Source organism: Cyprinus carpio, chromosome A5, assembly GCF_018340385.1.
Source record: "Cyprinus carpio isolate SPL01 chromosome A5, ASM1834038v1, whole genome shotgun sequence".
In the NCBI taxonomy this organism is placed as follows: Eukaryota; Metazoa; Chordata; class Actinopteri; order Cypriniformes; family Cyprinidae; genus Cyprinus; species Cyprinus carpio.
In genome coordinates this window covers 9,478,646-9,490,207 of record NC_056576.1, presented here as the reverse complement: position 1 = coordinate 9,490,207, position 11,562 = coordinate 9,478,646, and the positions used below count along the sequence as shown (strand labels likewise).

At 41.3% G+C, this 11,562-nt stretch overlaps 1 protein-coding gene across 1 annotated transcript in view; it reads left to right on the top strand.

Moving 5' to 3' along the window:
* Nucleotides 1-260: 260 nt before the first annotated feature.
* Nucleotides 261-11,562, top strand: part of LOC109089413 (neuropeptide FF receptor 1-like) — a 36,487-nt gene continuing 25,185 nt past the window's right edge. Inside the window, exon 1 of the mRNA XM_042753268.1 lies at nucleotides 261-651. The gene's annotated coding sequence lies outside the window, so the exon portion shown is untranslated. The remainder of the gene's footprint in view (nucleotides 652-11,562) is intronic.

The following is an 11,562-nucleotide window of genomic DNA, read 5'->3' as shown; positions in this document are numbered from 1 at the left end:
AATATAAATGTAAACAAACTTAGTCAATGTAAATTTTAAACAAGTGTATCTCGTTTATTTTGACACATATATGGATGTCTCTGGATGTCTCATGAATGTCTATATTTGTATAATAGAAATTAAAACAAGTATTAGGCCTACCCAAATTAAATATTTTGTCCAATATTTTAAGACCATGGGATAAGATATTGAATGACCAAGATACAGCATTCCAAACGACTAATTAATACGGAAAAGAATGTGTGTGCTGGGGTTTGATGACACATTGCTGTCTTGCTGAGTGTTGTGAGACAGTGGGAGCAGCAGACGTGGCGTGGACGAGAGACAGCGCGTGAAGGGGCTGAGAGAAGCTGCGAATGTGATGGAAAGGGTTCTCCTGTGCGCGCTACTTGTTGACTCAGAGCTTCACTGGGAGCGCAGAGCGGATCATCGGAGATGCCATTAAAGCGACCAGATCACTAGCTGTCCTTCAAGCTTTCTTAGTCACACTAGTTCATTTATGAACGTGGCGACAGAGGAATTATATTGTATACTGCCTAGACATTCAAGACATTCTGTATTTGTTTTTTCAAAGCTGCAGTTAATAGCAGCATAAAGACATTTAGAGACACCAGGACGCAGGAGTGAAAAGTGTGCCATCCTCGTTTGCAGGTAAGTTTTATAGATAATGAAATGTTTTTTTTCTGTTTTATTAATTTATTTGAATAGGAACAGTTACAATATACATACAAAAATGCAAAGAACAGCTATCCATTGCGAGTAATGTTTTTTTTTAATGGCTTGGGATATCGTTTGGGTATTTATTTAAATGAATAAACGAAGAGGGCTTTGATGGTTTTGTGCAGAACAGTCGCCTAGCCACACATTCAAAAGTTGCAGTTGTGCTTGTTTCAGGTAAATTGCGCTTTGCCGTCTCACAACTTTATTATTACTGACTTCCTCCGTCATAATCAACTTCCATGCATATCACCTAAATATGATTGTTTATATTTTAAGCTGAGCAGTGTTATTATTACCAATAGCCTACGTACTGATAATTTGACTGATATGCAGAACTAATTTTTACATTTACATCTGTGCATTTGGCAGAGGCTTTTATCCTTTTACGTTTTGTCAGTTCTTGCGTTTCCTGGGATTCGAACCCATTTATAATGAATGTTTTGCCAACACAATAATAACAACATAATCACATAAAAATAAGTTTACCTGCTTCATATAGACTACCTTTCGTGTTACGTTGTTGTTGGCAAGGGCGTGTCTAGAAAATTTTAAGTGGGAGGGGTGGGGCTGGGGCACTGCCTCAAAAGAGGGTGGCTGCAAAATGACCAAAATAAGCATGAGAGGTGGGGGGGGGGGGGGGGTATCTTAGGGAGCTATTTCTACCTGATCTAACCCTTAAATTTCATTGTATCACAGTAACCATAGATAAATTCGGTTCATATTTTTGGGTTGAATAAAATCATATAAATTAGATGTTACCACATTAATTTTTTTTTTTTTTTTTTTACATATTTAATGAAGAAAAACAGTTAAAGGGACTTAAAGGCTTTACTCAGATGAAAAATTTGCATCATCCTCATGACAGTACATAGGCTACATGCTGGTTTTGTCTCATACGTAAAGGCTACAACACACCAGTTTTTGTTCCGTGCTGAGTTATACAATCAAATCCTCTCATTTTAGCATACATAGTGTGCACAATGTGAATAATAGATTGTTCGTGATTCCTGCAGTGAAGAGAGATTCATTGGTCATAACAGAACTTTGTGAGATCACGATGAACAAAGGGAGACAGCTTTTTAGTGGTTATAAAGGGAGCGCTCTTTGCGAGCTTTCTGGGCTATAATCAATTCAAAATGCAGAACTTTTGTTTTTTGGCCACACACTTTGCAAAGTTTCGGTTATGACATCCGCATATTTATGCGGGATTCACTCTCGCAATAGCGGTGATTGACATAGCGATAACCATAACAATGGATGGGACAAAATATGTAAAAATGAGCATTAAGACTAGAGCACCCTCACTAATTTCAGAAGCACCCTCAGTGATTTATTTGTGAAACCGGGCCTGGTTGATTTGCTTTTATTGTAGAACTATATACAACAACAAAACACAAATGCACTTAATAAAATAATTGAATAAATGCATATTTACAATATGCATTTAACTTAATTCAGTACATAAAATAAATAATTTAAGAAGGATGACTAAAATCAGCTTGCTTCCATTTAATGGGATAAGTCTACTCTTCACCTGAATTTAAAATAGCTCTTGGTCTTCAATGATGCAAGTACAAAGTTTGAGTGTACACACACAGTATCTGAGAGTAGAACACTGTCTGTTTAAAAGCGCAAGTCCAGTTTTGTGAGAGCGAAGGAAATGCTTGTGAATTCGTGCTTGCGCATTCCATGAATATGCTATCGCGTTACATTACTGCGCGATGCACCTGGGGTGGCCAAACAGATTTCGGGTGTGGGGTATGCATCATAGTGTAGCGGATCTTGCCCAACACCACAAATGAACCACCGACACCAGACTCTTTGGGGGACCATGTCTGCAGTTTATTAAAGACAGGACAGGAATTTAGCATCAACACACTCTCAGTTCTGTGGTCTCTGTCTCGCTCAAATCCAAAGCTGTTCTAACAACATTTACTAATAAAACATTTTTCTCTTTACAATGTCTCTTTTCGTTCAATTCCGTTCACAAAATGCATCACAAATTACATACAATACATCTTAGACACATTCAATCAGGTAAATAGATATAATAAATGCATATTATTTGATTCTTTGAAAATACATTACAGTATGTTTCAATCTAAAATCACAATGACATATGATTGTATAGTGGAAATAATTTTGTTGCAATATGACATACCTGCAGTTTAATAAAGACAGGACAGGAATTAAGCATCAACACACTCTCAGTTCTGTGGTCTCTGTGAGAAGATAGAAAAGTGAACCCTGCCCCCATTAACACTAAAACTGCATCTACTATCAACTATTTCAAGTACACACATGACTACAAATACACAATTTTAGACAGATAAAGACAATATACTTAACCAAGTTAACTGCACGATATCTTATGAGCGTAATCCAACCTTTTTAATTATATTTAAGAACCATATTACTATAGAAACCCGCTGTTCAAAATGGCGTGCGGGTGGCAATTTAAACCAGCACATTAAGAGCTCATTAACACGAAACCCAGAATATGCACAAAAATAACAGTATTCAGACACACCAAGTGACTCAATTCAGCATTAAAACATGTCATTCACCGATACTGATCAAAATATTGACTTAATCTCTTATATTTAAACACTTTACTCCAGAGCACATTTACAACATACCTGTCTCGCTCAAATCCAAAGCTGTTCTAAGCTTTGGGCGAGACGCGATTGGAAAACTTGGCAAATGGAAATGACGTCACTTAAACATAAAACTCAATATATTATTTTAAAATATATAGTCTATATAGGATACGAATGGCAATATGTGCACAGAAACACAAAAATAAAATAGAAATAGATTTAATTTATTTCTGGCATGGAGGACAAAGTTTGCTGGAATGATTGCAAAACTCAAAACACTACACTCTCCCCTCCTAAATTTCAGCAAACTTTAAGGCTAAAACACTATATTGTCGGTTAATTTTGGCCGTAGGTCAAATATAGTCATTCAAACGAATAGCAAAACATTTTGCTTGGGAGAAATATGCCCTTATACATATAACCATACATTCCTCCATGAAGTATTTCTCAAATCCTCTTCAAGTTTTCCTCTACACAATTCTGATCACTTCTCTAAAGGAAAACATACTTGTATTGCTTAATCTAACTCCCCACAAAACTGGAAAGAACTCTTAACAATTCTGCTAATGGGTCTCTTTTAGTTGGCTCAGATATTATCATGCTCATGCACTCAAGCAGTCTTTTAACAGGTTTTACTAACCTGCCTGACCTGGTTCTAACAGTTCCCTCATTTGCTTTTGGAATTGTGTCTGACCCTGTCACTTTTCTTGGGGGAGCTTTCAAGTGTGACTCTAGATCTACTACTTGGGGCTTGAAACCTTGAGCAATGATCTGATCTGTTTTCAGAGCTAGATTCTCTTGGCATAGTAACTGGTTCTGCTTGAACACTGTGACTGTTCAGAGATCCTCCTGGCCTGTCTTCTTTATCAATGCCTTCACTGGCCCAATCTGTCTCGGATGCACTGCTCAAATCATCTGCACTCCACTCACTTTCTTGGACGTCCTCTGTATCACAATCACTAGACAGTTTGCAGGGTTTGCTCCCTTCATTGGTGATACTCACTTTCTTGGACGTCCTCTCCTAAGCAGCTCTTGGACGTCCTCTGTAGCACAATCACTAGACAGTTTGCAGGGTTTGCTCCCTTCATTGGTGATCCTCCTGCTCCTTGATTCTCTTTCTGGATTTCATTGTGGACTCTACTTCTGGCTTCTCCAAGGGCAGAAAGTTTACCGGGAGGAGGAAGTTATGGTGAACCACCTTACTTTTCCTTGTGGCTGGATCTTCAACCCTGTAGATGTGTAATGTTGGGTCTTTCCATGTCACCACATGAACCACTGAGTCACACACATCCGCTAGCTTTCTTTTTCCCTTTTCTTTCTTATTCACCAGAAGGACACGATCTCCAACTTCCAAGGCAACACCTTTGGATTTCTTGTTGTACTCCTTTGCTTGCCTTCTCTGGGCTCCTGTGGTGTTTCCTTGAGCAATCCTTATTGCCTCCCTAAGATCCCTCTGAAGAGTGTCCACATATTCATCGTAGGTCTGCACATCATCATTCCTCAGGGCACTCCCGAACATGATATCTACAGGCAGCCTAGGCACCCTGCCGAACATCAGGTAGAACGGTGCAAATCCTGTCGTCTCATGAGTGGTACAGTTGTAGGAAAACGTAAGAGTCTGTATCATCTGTGGTCATCTCTCTTTCAGGGTGCGGTTGAATCTTTCCGTTTGCCCATTGCCCATCAGGTGGTAAGGAGTAGTATGGGACTTGCGGACACCAGACACCAACAGCAACTCAACAATCAATTTACTTTCAAAGTTGTCTCCTTTGTCTGAGTGTATCCTTTGCGGAAAGCCATATATACAGAAAAACTGATTTCACAGCTTTTGAGCCACAACTTTGTCTGTCTGGTTTGGGCAAGGGAATGCATGTGCTAACTTTGTAAAGTGGTCCTTTATTACAAGAACATCAACATTTTCCCCATGTCTCCCTTCTGCAGTGTCTGTCTGGTTTGGGCAAGGTTCCAGCGGCACACTTGTCTTAATAGATTCAAGAGGTGCTCTAGCCTCAGGTTCCTGAGTCCCGACTACACAGCGCTTACAGTGAGAGATCTTTTGACGTCTGCATCCATACCGGACCAAAAGAATCTCTGACACACCAGGTGGAGAGTTCTATTTTGTCCTTGATGACCGGCATCATCATGAGTACCTCTCAGGGCAGCAGCTCTCAGAAAATGAGGAAGTACAAGCTGGTATCTGAGTTTTCCCACTCTATCCTTGGATCTGCGGTAGAGAACATTGTCCTTGACTTCCAACTTTTCCCAGTGTTTCAGCAGTCTCAATACCAGGGTGGATTCATTATCCCTCTCTCTGCGTGATGGTCTCCTCCTCCTATCAACAAAGGATAACACATGGGCGATGGTGGGGTCAGCTCTCTGTTTCCCCCGTATCTCCTCCATTGAAAAGACTGGGAGCGTATCCACTCCTCCATGAACCAAACTGTCAATATCAATCTGTGTCAGTCCCAGCTTTCGCAACTCAGCTTCACAGTCTGTTAGCAACATCTTATCTTCTTCATCAGGTTTGTGAACATGAACAACATTTTGAACCACCTCTCTTGATTCACAATTAATGTGCTTTATAAGCTCTAACTCTTCAAGAGCAAGACGGGTGCACCTGAGCAATCTTTGCATTCCGACGTAACACCACTGGTCGATCCAACATATTTATCACCTTTACAGGAATCCACTTATCAGCCCACAATGGACACACACTACAAGCAATCATAATGTTCCGTGGTGAAGATTTGAAAGTTGAGGACTCTACCATCACAGTACTTCCGACAGACAATGGAACTTCTTCTTTCAACCTTCCCCAGACTATATCTTCGTGTTGCGGCTCCAGTGTCACACACTGTCTTAATAACACAGTGCCAACCCTTTTGGCATCCTATCTCCGTGCCAACGGTCGACATTAGGAAGTAGACTGAGGAGAGGGTCATTACTGTTTTCTTTAACGGGCTGTGAGATTTTCTCCCAGTACCACTTTGTATTCTTGACCTGCTGAGTCACATGTCTTAAAACATTATAGCCTACTATCATGTCATCCTCTTGACCTGGAACAACTAAAAAGTTCACAGTCATCTTGCATCCAAGTAAATCTACATTCAGCTCATATGCACATTTTGGCTTTGTCTGGTTGCCTCCACATCCAGTCAGCACTTTCCTTGTGGGTTTACTCAAATTATCACAAATAAGACAGTGATCCTGAAGTATGCGCTAAGCTAACTCACTCAGGGTACAGGTTACAGATCCACTGTCTACAAGGGCTAAGAGCTCAACTTTTCCTTCGACTAACGCAGTAGCACGGAAAAGATCATCTTTCACTTTTGCATAGATCGGATCTTGATGGATGTGTGAGCAACTATTCTCAAAGGTACTTGCCTCCCTCTCATTGCTTGTCTTTAGAGTCAGACTGTCATCAGTTTTTTTGGTCAGGACATTAACAAAATTCTCTGGGGATTTTAGTTGGCTGGTACCCACACTATTCCCCTCACAGTGTGGGCTTTCTAGTTTAGAAAGCTTTCTAGTGGGCTTGTCTTCTGAACTTCGGGTTCAGAAGACATTCTGGTTGTTTCCCGTTTGATTGGCTTTCTTTTGGGGCATTTGAAACCTCTGTGTCCAGTCTCATAGCATGTGAAACATAGCCCTTCTCTGAAGCAGTGTGTCTTTGTCGTGTGATTAAGGGCCTTGCAAACTCTACAGGAACCTGAATATGCACTCAGCTCTCCAGACGAAGCTTTGACTTGCTCTGCTTTTGGCTCTTGTCCCTTCTGTGAGATGAGAATCTGTTCCAGGAGAGACACCGCTCTACCAAGAAGAGCTGGATCAAGACCACTGGACTGACTACTGCCAGAAGCTTGCTGCTGTGTCATACACCAGGCACCAGAGGGTCTTTCTTCAACTTGTAATGTTCTCTCCGCACTGGTTGACTGCTTATCTCTATGATGGCTGTCTATCAGCGCTTGAACTTCCCTAGCAGTCCAACTCTCCAGTGGTTTACTCCGCAGGGCCGCATACAATGCAGGTTCCAGACAGTGCCTAACGAACATCGTTGTTACTTCATGACTAGGGTCTTCAACTTTTTTTCCTTGTCTCTGTAGGCACTCGTCAGCAAGGTCAACAGCCTTATTAAGTCTAATCCAATAATCTAACCCACTTTCCGATCGCCTGGGCAAGGTCTCGTAGAAGTCTCTCAAAGGGGTAGTCGAGGAAATCGAATCCCCAAAATGCTGTCTCAGAATAGAGAAAATAACATGCGGGTCTTTACTCATATTAATCAGGGAGTTATTGCGAATGTAGGTCCTTACAACATCTTAAGCACGGCCCATCAGCCTATCAATAATTTCCTGGCCTTGTTCTGACACACTAAATCCCTTCCTGTTCAGATATGTTTGCATCAACTCCTCCCATTCACCAATAGTGCATCTATCAGTTTTGTCACCTCTGAATGTCTGAGGTTCTTTGATATCCTGATGTCTGATTACTAGGTTGAGATTCAACCAGTCAGGTGGCCGAGCTGAGGACTGTTGGGCATTTTCTCTTTGGGCATTTTGCCCTACTGATGACAAGCTGGCAGCAATCTGGTTACCTATTTCAATGCCTAACTGCTTCATTAGGTCTGCCATAGTTTGCCATTGGTTCGGTTGGTCACCTCCTAAAGAACCTTGTCTTTCACTATGAAAGGCTGGTGAGTCACATCTTACACCTGACTGACTTGTGTTCTTGATCTGTGGGGGGTCTACTGGGGTAGCAATCATGTCATGCTCTAGCATACTATTCAATAATGCCCCCCGCCCCAACCCGGTCGAAACAACATTAAGAGGGGTAACATTCACATGGTCAACATCTGCATCTTGCAACTGTTCATGTGATCTGGTGTGTGTATAGCTGTAATGGTCCATGCTTAAGTGTCACTGCTTATCTGCTCCCCAAAGTTCTCCTTAAAAGTGATGTCAGGAGGTTTCTTCCGGCGATCTGCGATGGCTGATCTTTTCTTGCCCAACACCACAAATGAACCACCAACACCAGACTCTTTGGGGGACCACGTCTGTAGTTTAATAAAGACAGGACAGGAATTAAGCATCAACACACTCTCAGTTCTGTGGTCTCTGTCTCGCTCAAATCCAAAGCTGTTCTAACAACATTTACATATATATACATTTATATATATTTACATTTATATATATAAAATCACCTCTAACGTCTGTCGTCATGAAGTCATTTGAAAAACTGGTTCTGGCTTACCTGAAGGACATCACTGGACCCTTACTGGACCCCCCTGCAGTTTTGCTTACCGAGCAAAAACAGGTCCGTGGATGATGCAGTAACGTTGGACTGCATTATGTTCTGCAACACCTAGACAGACCAGGGACTTATGTGAGGATCCTGTTTGTGGACTTCAGCTCGGCCTTTAACACGATCATCCCAAACCTCCATCCTGCCCAAACTAACTCAGCTCTCCGTGCCCACCTCCGTCTGTCAGTGGATCAACAGCTTCCTGACAGACAGGCAGCAGCTAGTGAGGCTGGGAAAATACACATCCAGCACCCGTATAATCAGCACTGGAGCTCCTCAAGGCTGCGTTCTCTCTCCACTGTTCTTCTCCCTGTACACTAATGATTGCACATCTAAGGACCCCTCTGTCAAGCTCCTGAAGTTTCCAGACGACACCACACTCATCGGCCTCATTCAGGATGGTGACGAGTCTGCTTACAGACAGGAGGTTAAAGAGCTGGCTGTATGGTGCAATCTCAACAACCTGCAGCTTAACACGCTCAAAACAGTGGAGTTGATCGTGGATTTCAGGAGAAACCCCCCTGCTCTCCCCCCACTCACCATCATGAACAGCACTGTGACTGCAGTGGAGTCATTCAGGTTCCTGGGAACCACCATCTCTCAGGACCTGAAGTGGGACATTCACATTGACTGTGAAAAAGGCCCAGCAGAGGTTGTACTTCCTTCGCCAGCTGAGGAAATTCAACCTACCACAAGAACTGCTGAAACAGTTCTACTCCACCATCATTGAATCCATCCTCTGCACTTCAGTAACTGTCTGGTTCAGCTCAGCTTTTAAATCTGATCTCAGAAGACTACAGAGGGTAGTCCCGACTGCTGAGAGAATCATGTTACAACCCTCCCTTTTATTCAAGAACTGTACTTATCCAGAATGAGCAAAAAGGCTGGCAAAATCACTCTGGACCACTCACATCCAGCACACTACCTCTTTGAACTTTTGCCATCTGGTCGACGCTACAGAGCACTGAGCACCAGAACGGCCAGACACAGGAACAGTTTCTTCCCTCAGGCAATCCATTTAATAAACACTTGATAATAACTGTGGAACACACTACACTATTTATATTTACATACACATTCACTTATTTATCTAACACACATTCTTAGTGTACCTTAAATTTTTTTGCACATAATATACCTGTACATACACAACTGCTCATTGTAATATACCTGCCATACAATTGTCAATTTGTATATAGTCATTTCTAACCTACATATTTGTTTTTTTTTTATTCTTTATTATGTGTTTTTTGTTCTGTCGCTGTCATTCTGTTGCACTGCGGAGCTTCTGTCACGAAAACAAATTCCTCGTATGTGTGAACATACCTGGCAATAAAGCTCATTCTGATTCTGATATTATTTGATTCTTTGAAAATACATTACAGTATGTTTCAATCTAACATCACAATGACATATGATCGTATAGTGGAAATAATTTTGTTGCAATATGACATACCTGCAGTTTAATAAAGACAGGACAGGAATTAAGCATCAACACACTCTCAATTCTGTGGTCTCTGTGAGGAGTGTGAGAAGATAGAAAAGGGAACCCCTGCCTCCATTAACACTATAACTGCATCTACTATCAACTATTTCAAGTACACACATGACTACAAATACACAATTTTAGACAGATAAAGACAATATACTTTAACCAAGTTAACTGCACGATATCTTATGAGCGATGTACTCCGAGTTCCAATGTCACACAGGTCGCAAAAAAAACAATGACAGCCCCTACGGATAATACTGCCTACGGACGCAATGTTTATGCAAGTGGTACACGTTGAAAAAACGATTTTAGGACAATGTAACGTTGCGATTAAAACTGGGATGAGGAAGAGGTGGCAAGAGCCAACATGTATGATGGCCCGCAGCCCTATGATTTCGAACCAGCCAGACGTGAGAGGGCAAATGAGGAATTGCCAAGAACTGATGGGCGTCAAAGCCAATTAAATGCATGGTCCGAGGAGAATGAGTGGAAAGTTGGTGAAGTGTCCTGGTGATTTGCTATCATTTATTTAGCAACGCAGCAATGAGCACTGGAGCTAGTCTACGAGCAGCAGTGCACAATAACGACACATATATATACATATTTTTTTTTACTGTCATTGGATAGCACCGAGTGAAAAATCAACATTTTCTTTATATCTAGTGGCAGTGATCATGACGTTAGTTCAGATGAGTACCAGTAACCTTTGTCATAGTGTCGTAGTACTGGTAAACTTTGTCTTTGTCATCTAGAAACAAAAGGCATCATGCTAGCTATATGGGCATTTCTAAGCGTTTACCTCTTCCTCCGGTGAAAATGTTGTTGCAAACATAGCCGCGTGTCTGTCGCTTGTGTGGGCAGTGCTGTCCCATGGAAACTGCGTTGGAAAGCTTGTGCTGTATGGAAGTGAGTGCGTTTTGGTCGCTGTTGGTCGATATCTATATATCTATCTATATCTATGTATTTATCTATTTATCTATAATCTGCGCTATCTGAATACTCTCGTCTACTACTCGTCTCTCTAGTCACTCTCAATAATGCTCTTAAGGCGGGCTTTGGTAAATTCTCTCCCCAATGTGACGTAATGCAATGCATTGTGGGGGAAAGAAGAATCGTTGCAAACCGCTGTAAGATAGTACCTACTTTTTCGTATTTTATTCCGTTTTGTGATACCCAACAACATAAAATACAATGGATAACAGTTTAAATGTTTATTACCAACAAGCAAATTGCACAAATTGGTTGAAAAATTAACCCTGCAACACGGCCTTTAACACGAAACCCAGAATATGCACAAAAATAACAGTATTCAAACACACTAAGTGAATCAATTCAGCATTAAAACATGTCATTCACCGATATTGATCAAAATATTGACTTAATCTCTTATATTTAAACACTTTACTCCAGAGCTCATTTACAACATACCTGTCACGCTCAAATCCAAAGTTA